Here is a 12,953-nt window from a genome sequence, read left to right on the forward strand (position 1 = left end):
ATCATATTTAAAAATAAATAATAGAATATACTCACTGATTATGTCTTTATTAACAGGTTATTTGAGGCTATATAGTCCAACATTGATCTTGTGCAAATAAATCCCAAAATGCACCCAAATTCTTTAAATCGTGTTGAATGAAGCGATATTTATTCCTAAATTGTTCTTTTGTGAATATATAAATGGAGAGTTATTCAGTTTTTCTCCAAATATGGGACACTTTGACAATTAAAGACTTTCAGGTATGTATCCTTCCACAATATATAGAAACTATTTCAGGTTTCTAGGTGTTTCAAGAATTTTTTGATAAATTAAAAAAAAAAAAATTTCTTTTTAACATGATGCTTGAATTTTGTTGTCACACGAATGAGAGTCACATAAGATTTAAGAACATCACCAACCATATGTCTTTAACAAGACTTGCTGCATCCTAAATTATTCGATGTCAATCTTGCTTGCCATTATATGGTATAGAAGAAGATTGGAGAAGGAATTGCCGGCTCTCATATTTTCCTCATTATTTGATGACGATTCAAAGTAACACTCTCCATTCTGAAATGGGCTCTGAAAAATAAAGTTATTATGACTAAACTAAACAATTCATTTATGAGCGAAAAAATCAAAATGTGTTTGAATGTTTAAGATTTTTGGTGTGTAATGATATTATATTCTATCAATATTGATCTAAATCAGCAGTATGAAAAAGAGAAAAACGCTTTAAAGGCAAATTTTTCATTTATTTTTTACAATTAACAGTGAGCATCTGCATGGCAACCTATGTTTTTTGCACGTTGTACACTTCAATTCGTTGATGCTTGCCTCTTTCTTCAGTCTGCTATTCATTTACTGACTAGGTGTTTTGTTTTTCCTTATTATTCTCCAGGTTTCACCGTGGGAATCTTGAGATAGAAATGAGAAACTTCGCAACGATATTCATGGCAGATGCATTAAGGCTGTGGGTTCAAGTTACTTACATTTCCATGCTGAGAAGTACGCGCTTTGTGAATTATTGTATCAGAACCAGTGACTAAGTTCTCGCCTTCTTACTCTGCAGACCACGGTTCTTCAGTTTACTCCAAATACTTAAGAAAGGTGGGAGGAATTCTGATGTGGTTTACTACTCTTCAAAAACTGAATCTGAAGTGCTATCACAATCAGTGACATGCATTGTAAATGTTTCGGGTTGAAAGTATCTGGTTATATAATATAAATATATTGGAAAGAAATCGCAATGTTACTCGTCCATTTTGATGCTTCACTAACAAAAATAAAAAGACCGAACAGGCACATGTATATGTCATTGCCATTCTTACTAGATGAATAATTAAAGGAACCATTAAATTAGCTGTTTGCGAATTTCATTCCTCCGGTTACATTGGCGAAGTAAAGACTCGTGTCCTTACTGTTCTTAGTATAGCATTGATCATAATAACAAAGATCCCACGATAAAAATTTCAATGAAATACACATGTATCACTAACAGAAACTGTTATAAATTCTAAATAATCTAATTTAAATCTAAGTAAGAAGTTCTAAATAATCAGATCAGTGTGAGTCCAATGAGTTGAAGACTAACAAAAATGGATGCCAGATTACAGGTCCTTGTGCATTCCACCAACAGATATAGGTTTGCTCATCAAGAAATATTAACACGATAATGGTTATAGGCTGGCAGACGATCTTTAAATTGTAATGTGAATAATCAAAAACAAATCTCTCAAAATGCTTTACTGAGCGAACCACTGGATTTAGAGGTACTAAATTTGGCCTATAGTTCTAGAATAATAGGTGCTCAACAAAAACAGTTTATAAAAATGTTAATTAAAAATTAATCAAAATTTTTAAAAATTCCTTAGTAAATTCGGAACATATTATTACTTAAAGAAGACTTTTAAAACAGTGATTCAAATGATTAATTTTTTTAGTGACAGGAATTTCAAATGAGCACGTTCTTTAATTTTATCAAACACATCAGTCTATTTTATATAAACTTTGCAACAATAATTATGTTTTAGTAAATGCGTGTCACGTATCTTGACACAAGTTTTGATAGTTTTCTTGGCAAAACAAATTTATTATGGATGAATTATTATGATTATATCTTACGGATTAAATGACTGATGGCTACTTACATATGTACAATTAAATTCCAACTAAAATTTAAACTCATTTCTCGGAGTTCCTACTAACACACTTTCTTACCGGTGTCAGCCAACACTCCTCCGCAATTATTCCTCTGTCTTCACTTCATCTTCTTTTAGCCGTGAGGCCGGAACAGCTGCGTGACAATGTTTTTGTACAAATGCTTTTGTTCTGTTACTGCATAATTAACAATACATTAGAGATTGAAGATATACGAATTTAGCCTAAAACATTACCATGTTTCAGGCTTGAGTTTTGGAATTTCTCAAAATTTTAAAATCTTATTTAGAGATACTTAAAATTTTTTGCAGGATGTTCTTAAATTTCTATTTTTTAAATAATAAACATTTCAAATCTTAGAAAAAGGTTTTAGAAACCTATCGTAAAGATACATTGTATTACTTATGGAAAAATATCTGCATTGAAATATAATTCTAAGGGTATTTTATTAGAATTTTTTTTCTATTGCAAGTTCTAAGTTCAAGCAAAGAAAAATATCCTCCAGATCATTGCATAAATGGAAAATTCTTGGCCTTAATCCAATGAAATGCTTAGTTTTATATCTTGCGCTTTGTTTGTGTCCATCTCTGTAAAGATCAACAACCACTTCTTATTTATTCTAGTTTAAAATTCAATTTTATATGATGGCAGAAATTTTATCTTTCTTCCTTTTCTTATCATATTTTTCAAAGGAAATACAAGCCCTCTTTTGTTATTTCACAAAGGATTGAGATTTTATGAAAAGAATTTTAGGAGGAGCCTTGTAGAGTAGATATCTTCTTATAAGTAATTGCATAGAATCTTGAAAAAAATTCATTTGAATTCAACATTTTCTTTCAATTTCTAATGAGAGTTCAACTAGTTTTTCTTATAATTAGAAAGTAAAAATTCCGTTACTTTTAAAAAGCTCAAAGCTCTGGAAAATCACTGCCGGAAGGTTTTTTTCACAATAAAACATGCAAAAATATAATTGAGCATAAATTACTTCGAACTAATTTCGATTTCAGAAATATTTTATTCGAGTTAAAGAATTTGAATGAAGTAAGGTCAATGAATGGTATTGAATTCAAGTAGTGTTTATTATAGAAACGAAAGTTTTCAATAATCTTTTTATTGTTACTAATGAAATAATGTTACTAATCTTTAAAAAGAATAGTAATATTATTTCATTTAGAGGACAGTTTTTGAAATGAATTTTATTTTAAAGGTTATTTTTTGTAAAATTTTTTGCCTTTTTTTTGTTTGTTTATTTTTGAAAAGGGAGGTCAAGTTAGGTCAAATGTTGATAAACACAAAATGATTGTTTTGTATTTATCTTTGAGAATACAGTTAAAGCACAAAGCAGACATTCTGAGATTCCCTCCTTTCATTTATTATATCCGAAACTTGATATATATATATATGTTAATTATGCTATATGTTAATATGTTTCTTTATATATGCAGTAACGCACTGATAACTGGACAGATCTAAACACAAGTAATTTGTCATAATAAGACATTTATCTATAATAATTTTGTCTTGAGCTAAATTCCATCCATCTAGTTCGCCGCAGTTTTGAAATCATTTTCTAGTCTATATGGGTGGATAAAAAGATATTATAGAAACGAAAGATATATATATATATATATATATATATATATATATATATATATATATATACAAAGGAAAAACACTATTATTACTACAACTTTTATATTTAGTCCTTCAAGACACACACCATAATTAATCACTAATCCAATGTCAGATAAAAATATGTTTATTTTCATTTTCAAATTTGCCGCACACTTATAAAGATTGTTTCTAGCTAATAACATATTATTTGTTGTTGGAGAAACATTAAGCTTCTTGGACGTCTTTCAGACAATTTATTTTAAGACATTATGAATACCAAGAGAAGGTATAATATAAGTGCTTTGGTTTCAGATAGTTGATTCATTGATTTATTATTTGATGTTTTAACGCATGTAAACAACGTAATATTAACTGCTATTAAAAACAGGATTTCAGCAATCACAAGGTCTGACAATGCTCAAGTCATAGAAGTAAAAATAAAAATATCTGAAAAAAGCAACTTTAACATTAAAAGCACGTAACAGGCATATGTCATCAATTGAATTTAATACTTCGATAAAAGTTAAATTAATTTTGAAATGTTGATTAAAAATCGATGAAAACCTGCATATAATTGATATTACCGAAAAGCTGATTTTTTGAAATTTTAAGGCAGTGTAAAACTAATTTTTGTGTAATGATATGTTTTAGAGTAACGGCGAAAAGAAACGTGAAATCCTTTATATCCATCCCACCTCATGTATGAGGGTATGGTGTTACACTTTCTGAATAACGCAGTTAATCCTTCCTAGTGCTAAGCATTATATTTTCTGAATTTCGTTCAAATCCATCACAGGTTCAGATTGATTTGAAATAGCATAAGATCAAATAAACAGACAGACATTTAATTCGTATATTCCGTTTGTGCCAGGCTCTCTACTTCATAAGGTGAGGAGGGGGGTTGAAATTAAATTACATGACACCACCGAATCTGTCTGCGAACACTGGAGTTTCAAGGCCATGTCAGTATTGGATTACATATTATCTTTTGCCATCTTGCGGACAGCAGAGACATCGATATAATTTGCTATATAACCGTGACGGGCTGACTGAGTGATTAGATCAGATTGCTGTGGGTGGAAGTAATTGAGATAGATATATCTTGTTCCATCAGCTGCCGCGGAAAGATCAAAGATAAGACAATAATAATGAAACATCCATGATGATGATTTATAATCGTCATCACCCTGTCATCGTACACCATGTGACGATAGAAGATGGCAATATGAATGTCACCTTATAACGTTTTGTTTCCAGTAACAATGGATCACAAATATAGAGATTGGAGTTTTTGATATTAAAAGATTTAATATGTCATTTCAATATTCTCTGCTATAAATCTAGATGATGCATTCTGTTTTGCGAATATATCGTCGTTCATCAACGATGCTATAAAATATTTCAGATATTAATGAATTTCCAGTAATTTTTACACAGGATTGTAAACCCACAAGTAATTTAATTAATTCTAATTAGATTCTTCTATTTCAGCATTCTTCTTAAAGAAAATTGTAGTATAAACATGCTATAGCAGTTATGAGACAATTGTAGAAAAATTGTAGACGTAGAAAGTTTATATTTGAATCCAAATAAAATATTCATTTATTTAAAATGTATATTTGAATCCAAATAAAATATTACATTCATTTAAAATATATATTTGAATCCAAATAAAATATACATTTATTTAAAATGTATATTTGAATCCGAATAAAATATACATTTATTTAAAATGTATATTTGAATCCAAATAAAATAATACATTCATTTAAAATATATATTTGAATCCAAATAAAATATACATTTATTTAAAATGTATATTTGAATCCAAATAAAATATAAATTTATTTAAAATGTATATTTGAATCCAAATAAAATATACATTTATTTAAAATAATATAGGAAAATCATGGAGGATAGCTATGCTTCGCAGAAATATTGCTCAGAACTATGAATTACTACTTATTAACTGTACCAATTAGAATTACGTCTGTCCTTCTTTCTGCATTGAAAGACAGTTAAATAAAAGTTAACTGACTAACAGCGCCAGTCAGCAGTGGCTGAATTTTTACAAATTTTTATCGTACGTTATCGTTCTATGGAGATCCTAGAAAATCTGTAGAAATATCGACTTAAAAAGTTAATAAGAGAGTCACTTCAAACATATATGTTTTGAAGAGCTTGGTATCTAAAAGTAAAATATAAAATGTTTTTTCTTCCTTTTCTTGAATCTATCAAAATGCTTCTTCGGTTTGAGTGATGACTTCATTAATGGACAAAAAAAAATAATGTTTTATACAAAGATTGGTTTTTTCCTCTTGTTACGATAGACCATAAAAAAGCGAAAGAACAAAATGAATTGATTAGCGATAGATATGTCCAATGGAGAAAATCGTTCTTCAGGCATTTGTCATATCAGTGGATCAAATTTTTTACTCTTCAAAAAAATGTTATTCCTTTAAAACTTCTCATTAGTCTTAATTTTAATTTTGCTATCCTAGCCAACTTTTCAATTCATAGATGAAATGAAAATCATTCAACTGTCAACTGTATTCTCCATAAAGATAGACACGACTATTAGACTTTTGCAATAGAAAATCTTGTTCAAAAAGTTGATCAAATGGATTAGTGTTAGAATTCCAGGCAATGAACTGGCCGACTATCACGCTGAAAATATAATCTTCCTATGAAGTCATCATGCCTGATAGCTATTCTTTACTTAAAAACGTCAAGGACTTCTTGACTAGTAAGTCAGCCATCTGACTCTCCGACCCGCCATGAAGGCACACGGATTTAAACCATAGAAACTGAATGACCGGACCGCCGCAACAGCAACATTGGCGGGAACTGTGGTTGAGTCCTAAGGGCCGACACCGGCCACGGTACAACCCTCCCCGAAGGAAGTACGTCCCGTCATCGATGGGAGGAGTCAGATCCCCCACCTATTAGTGTACCCTCCAGGGTGGCGAGATCCAACCACAATGCCGGAAGCATTCCTCATTTCGAGGTGCCCCCCGGGGGTTTTCTTGACGAGTAATAAATACTAAAAGTAAGACTTACCTCACATCAATGACAACAATACTCTTCAAAGATTACAACAGAAAAATGGTCCTCTAATATGAACAAATGCCTTAATTTTCAAGACAATTATGCCAAAAAGTAAAATACATATTACATTAGTATTTATACATAGAAAGGTATGTATACATAATTTTTGGTAATAAAGTCATTTTATTCTGAACTCTTGTCTTTTTTTCCTGTCTATTGGAGGCTGAAAAAAAAAGCGCTCGTATTAGAATCATTGAATAATTTCTGTGTCTATGAAGGCGAGTATTATATTTTTATTACGCATTTCTGTTTTTTGCTTGAGCTGGATAGTATTTGACAGACTGTGATGGAGATATCATCTGAAAGCAAATAATGAACGAAAAGTTTTAATTAAGTAATTCAAAAAATTGTAATAAAAGAAGATTTGAATTTTGAAATATTTATCTATTAATAATAAAGATGAACTATGTTTGTATGCATGTATTGGCGCACTACAGGGCAGACCATTTACCGAATTTGGCACAAATATAGAATGCAACATTAGCATATGAATCTAGGAATGTTTATTTTTTGAAATTTTAATTAATTAAAAATTAATCTAAGTTTTGCAATTTTTCTGAGATAATTTACTAAAATATCAATGCACAAAAATAAATTTTCGCTGTTTAAAATTTTTAAATTTATTCTTTTAATGATACCAATTTAATAATTGTACAAATTTTTGCTAAATTTTAATTATTTTTTAAAATATTTTTTCCCTAATTTCCTACATTAGATTATATTGCTGCCATGAAATTCAAATCATTTTCATTGTTCCATCACCTATCTAAAAGCTTGAGTTTCCCCCATTCGTGAAATAAGCGTTAAAGAATAAGCATTTGGTTTAATACATGTGTAGTTTACGAGACATGTAAAGAAAGTTATTGCAATACTACGAAACTTAGAAGATATATAAACCGGATATTTACGTTTTTACTAACCCTATGATGTTATAGGAATATCTCCATTAGAAAGGTTAGTGAACACAATACGTAAACTAAGTAAGACAATATGAATAAGATAGTTTTAAGGCCAAACAATTGTGCGGAATCATGGACTTGAAATTATATCTAAACGATATATCTGAGAATAAATATAAACAATACTTTTCGTTAATCAATTTGTTGCCTGAGATGACTAGTATCAAAATGCAAAAGAATAAATTTAAAATGGGGAAATTAAACAGTAACTCTAAGGCAAATACCATGATTATGACTTTATTCTACAAATACCATGATTATGATTTTATTCTACATATACCATGACTATGACTTTATTCTACAAATACCGTGATTATGACTTTATTCTACAAATACCATGATTATGACTTTATTCTACAAATACCATGATTATAATTTTATTTTACAAATATCGTGATTATAACATAACTTTATTCTACAAATACCAAAATCATTGCATAACCTATAAATATCGTTTTCCAAAAAGGAATGATGGAAATATTAAAATAGGAAAATAGGTAAACATTTTGTTACTGATGAAAAGTATACCGTTGGAGATAAAAAAAAACATTTTAAGAAATCGTTAAATTAATCTATTTTAATTATATTAGCCATGTAACTCCTATTTAAACTCGAACTTTAGAGAGTTAACTAATGGTTTACTTTGACATATTCAGATTAAAGCCACTTGATCCTTCTATTTAATTCTGGTTATAAACTAAAACTACCGATTAGAGAAGAGATTAATTACACGAATGATTAAGAGCTTTTCACCGTTATAGTTTAGAAGGAATGATAATCTGAAACATTGTAGGGTATTTCGTCAGCATTTTATAACAGAAAAAATTACCATTCTATGCAGTGTTATACAGTCTTGTCTTTAAATAGAATAATCGTCCAATTCATTTTATTCAAATCCATTCCATTTTTACTTTCCCGTACACGTGGTACAAGGAAATTGTAGTAATCGTAGCCAGGTTTTAGACCTATCTGTATTCGAAGGACACATTTTTGGAAAATGTCCGTCCGTCAGTCTGTGATAAAGATAACTTAAAAACGCTTGGAATTAAAAGGTTGAAATTTGGTACAATTTATTTACACCAAATTTGCAAATTTCTATCAAATTTTGAATTAAATCTGTACTGAAGACGACCGTCTGTATGACTGTTCAAATATAAGTTAACAGATAATTGCAAAACGAAAAGAGCTAGATAGATAAGTTTAGTTAAATAGATTTGATATCTATAATGTAGACACCTGTCAAATTTTGAGCCAAATGAAACAGCGGGATGATTTCTGTCAGTTTATACTTTCAGAAACATGTGATCAGAACAAAGCGATAATGTAAAAACACAATGACCTAAATAAGTCAAATTTGGTCTGGGATATTGTGATTACAAGTGCAGTTTTGTGTCAAATCTTGTTTTAATTTATTGAGAAAAGCCTGTCTAAAGCACAAATTCGACTTTTGTCTACTATTAAAGACATTAATCGGTAAAAAACTCTCGAACGATCACATGACAGATGAGTAAAACTGCCAAATTCAAGCCAAAAGCCCATATTTGTAATTTGTGCACGCCATTGCCATTGCAAAGCGTTCTCTGGGATGACAAGTTTATTAGAGAGTATGCGAGAAAGTTTTGAAGAGACCACTCCCACTGGTTCACGAAGAAAAATGCATTTTCAAACTTTTTGATTTCACTAATCTATATATTGAAAATACTTATCAAAACCAAAGAACCAACCCCCTTACACAAACCACCTGTCTAACTTCAGCAATTTTTAATTTATATGAAACTTCATGACTCTTAGATACACGATAAATGACAGCCACTTCCAGTTATCCTACAGTTTCGAAAGGAATCTCAAAAATACTACTCCAATGTGAAAGGGAAATGTTTTCCCCCAGCCCTAATAATTGAACCTATTTATTCTATATTTAATATTTTATTGGGCAATCCCTACACCCTAAATATGACGCCAAATGCAGATTGCTTCCAGTTTTCAAGATAAATCACAAAAACTTTATTTCAGTATACATTCGCTTAGATAAAAAGAAATTATAGAATTCCCCCAACCTGATTTAGTGTATCGATTTCGCCGCTTTTTATTTCATTTGAAAGTTCTTGAAATTCAGATGTGACATCGATGGTTGTCTGTTCCACCTATAAAACCTTCAGTTTGGATTGATATCGCAAAACAAACCCTATGTACCATTCTCAGCTTCTACAAATTGGACTGATTCCTCCAATTTGAGTGCCTAATTAACCATTACTCTATGTTTATTGTATAAGCATAATTTAGAATACTAATTTCACTCTATATAATGAAATGTATTTCATCAAAGTTGCTTGGTATCACCAAATTAATGTTACTGATATTTTCAGTGAACAGATGGTCGTCAGTGATTCATAATAATCAATTTAACTGTAGATACTTTTATGTGATTTGACTTGTTTCATGTTTGTAATCTATTTTCCGTTTATTTCCTGATGAGATGAAATTATGAATTTTTTTTATAAATATACATTTATAATAAGAATCAATATTTTATAAACTTGAATAATTATAGTATGAATTATTATATTTTGATTCCATAGTAATGGTCTTACCTGATGATGAATTTGAAAGATAAGAACAATACCCATAGTACATTATAATTATAATCTGCCGGCGTCCTGGCATAGGAGTAGCGCATCTTCCCCGGGTTCGAGTCCCAGTTTGGTCATGGTTGTTCTTCCTGTTCTCTCTGTGCGATGTGTGAATGTTCTGAATGTTCCCTCCTGTAAAAAGGGGTTGTGCAAGCGAATGAGTGATGCGTGAGTAGTCAAGTCGTACTCTTGGCCCAAGTTGGCTCTACGATAAAAACAAGAGGCGCTCCCCCTTAGGCTAAAATCGGCCGTCTTTGAACAGCGGGCTTGTCCGTGGGCATGTGCCATAAGAAACAACAACATAATTATAACATAGAATTGTGAATTAAGAACTAAAAACAATAATAATAATTTTAAATAATAAAATAATTTTAATGTAACAAATTCTGTTTCTTAGTACTCCGATAAAAGTATATTTTGGAAAACAATTTTGTTAAATTTATTTTGTAAAAACATTTTTTTAAATGAAATGAAATTAAATTGGTTATACTTATTATTTCCCTATTATATCGAAAATTTGAAACCATTCCTGATTTGGTAAGAAAATTCTCATTGAGGAGCGCTTTAACATATTTGAAAGTTCAATTTCAATTCATTCAGTTATTAGAACACGTTGGAAATTCCCAAGAGTCACCATCAATTCCTGTTGAATAATTCATATTAATCTCATTGCGACTTAGAAATGTCATTAAACATCTCCATAGAGTACCATTAGGGGAAAAATGTGTAATAAACATTTACAAAATACTTTTCTTTAAGGTCTTTTCATCATCGTAAGGTTCATTTTACTAATGCAAATGGGAATGGTCAAGGGATATGAAAATACTATTCAAAAATGGATGTATTGTTTAGTGTTATAAGTTCATTTTTGGACTTGGATTATATAAAAGATGAATTATCTGCCAAATTCGCTGATTCAAAACTTAGTCAAAATGATTCTTCTCTATTCTGCTCATGCATACGGGATTTACGTAAAATGAGGGAATAGGAAATATTTTAAAATTATATGAGCAACTTGAAGAAGAAAAAGTGTATATGCGACATCGTGTGGGAATCAATGTATCATTACCCACTATACAATCTGGCCGGCAAGAACTTAATATTTCTTTCTTAACTCGAGAGTGAGATACTTCAATTTCTTCTGTTAATGTTTTTATATCTTGTTTTTGTTGTATGAATGAATATATTCTGTTGTTTGTTTGTTTCTTATGGCACTTGCCTCTGACAAGCCCGCTGTTACGAAGACAGCGATTTAAGCCTGAGGGGAACGTCTCTTTTTTTTTATAGCATCGCCAACTAGGGCCAAGAGTACGACTTTGCCACTCACGCATCATTCATTCGCTTGCACAACCCCTTTTTACAGGAGGGCACATTCACACATCTCACAGATAGAACAACAGAAGAACAACCATGCCCAAACCGGGACTCGAACCCGGGACGCCCAGATCACGGGGAAGACGCGCTACCCCTATGCCAGGACGCCGGCATGAATATATTCTTGTTCCTTGTTCAAAACACCGTTGCGTCGTTTCTTGAAGCTCTGAGCATTTTAAGTAGAGGAATCATTCCATACCCCCACAAGTGGTGACCCGGACGTGATGCAAGGTTTGGTGTACCTGATATCATAACTACAGATCGTGGCTTACAGTTCGAATCTGAACTATTTCAGGCATTCACTCCATTTTTAGGATCCCAGCGGATCCGAACGACAAGTTATCATCCAGCTTCAAACGGCATGGTGGGAAGATTCCATCGTCAGTTGAAAGATGCTGTGAGATGCTACTGCCTTTCCACACCACTTTGGACGAGTATTCTGCCAATGGTTATGCTAGGTATCCGAGCTAGCCTCAAAGAAGACTTAAGTGTATCCCCTGCAGAACTACTCTACGGTGAACCCTTGCGTCTTTCTGGTGAATTTTTTCGTTCATGTATAACTAGTCCTGCAATTCCAGAATTCATACATCGATTAGAGACTAAGATCCAGAGTTTGCAGCCAGTTCCTGCTTCAAATCACGCGAAACACAAGGTGTTTTTGCACAAAGATTTAGCTGAAACGACTCACGTTTTCGTCCGACGAGACTCAATTCGTCGACCCCTTGAACAACCCTATGATGGACCATACAGGTCTTGTCGAGAATTGACAAAATCTTCACACTGGACAAGCATGGACAAAACCGAACTGTCACTGTAGACAGAATCAAGCCTGCTTACATTTTGAATGAACATCTTGACCCGACTGACATCCTTTCACATTCTCATTCTGAGTATAAAACCAGATATGTACGAGTAGTCAGATTTCGCATTACTCCACCGGTCAAATAATAACCGACTTTCGGTTTCAAGGGGGAGTACTGTGGGTATCAATGTATCAGTACCCACTATGCAATCTGGCCGGCAAGAACTTAATATTTCTTTCTTAACTCGAGAGTGAGATACTTCAACTTCTTCTGTTAATCTTTTTATTTCTTGTTTTTGTTGTATGAGTAAATATATTCTTGTT

General features: G+C 31.5%; 1 protein-coding gene across 1 annotated transcript in view; it reads left to right on the forward strand.

Annotated features, from left to right (window-relative positions):
- The window catches only part of LOC129972272 (guanylate cyclase 32E-like), a 411,705-nt gene that overhangs the window by 236,337 nt on the left and 162,415 nt on the right, over positions 1-12,953 (forward strand). The window lies entirely within an intron of this gene.

The sequence above is a fragment of the Argiope bruennichi genome, chromosome 6, assembly GCF_947563725.1.
Source record: "Argiope bruennichi chromosome 6, qqArgBrue1.1, whole genome shotgun sequence".
In the NCBI taxonomy this organism is placed as follows: domain Eukaryota; kingdom Metazoa; phylum Arthropoda; class Arachnida; order Araneae; family Araneidae; genus Argiope; species Argiope bruennichi.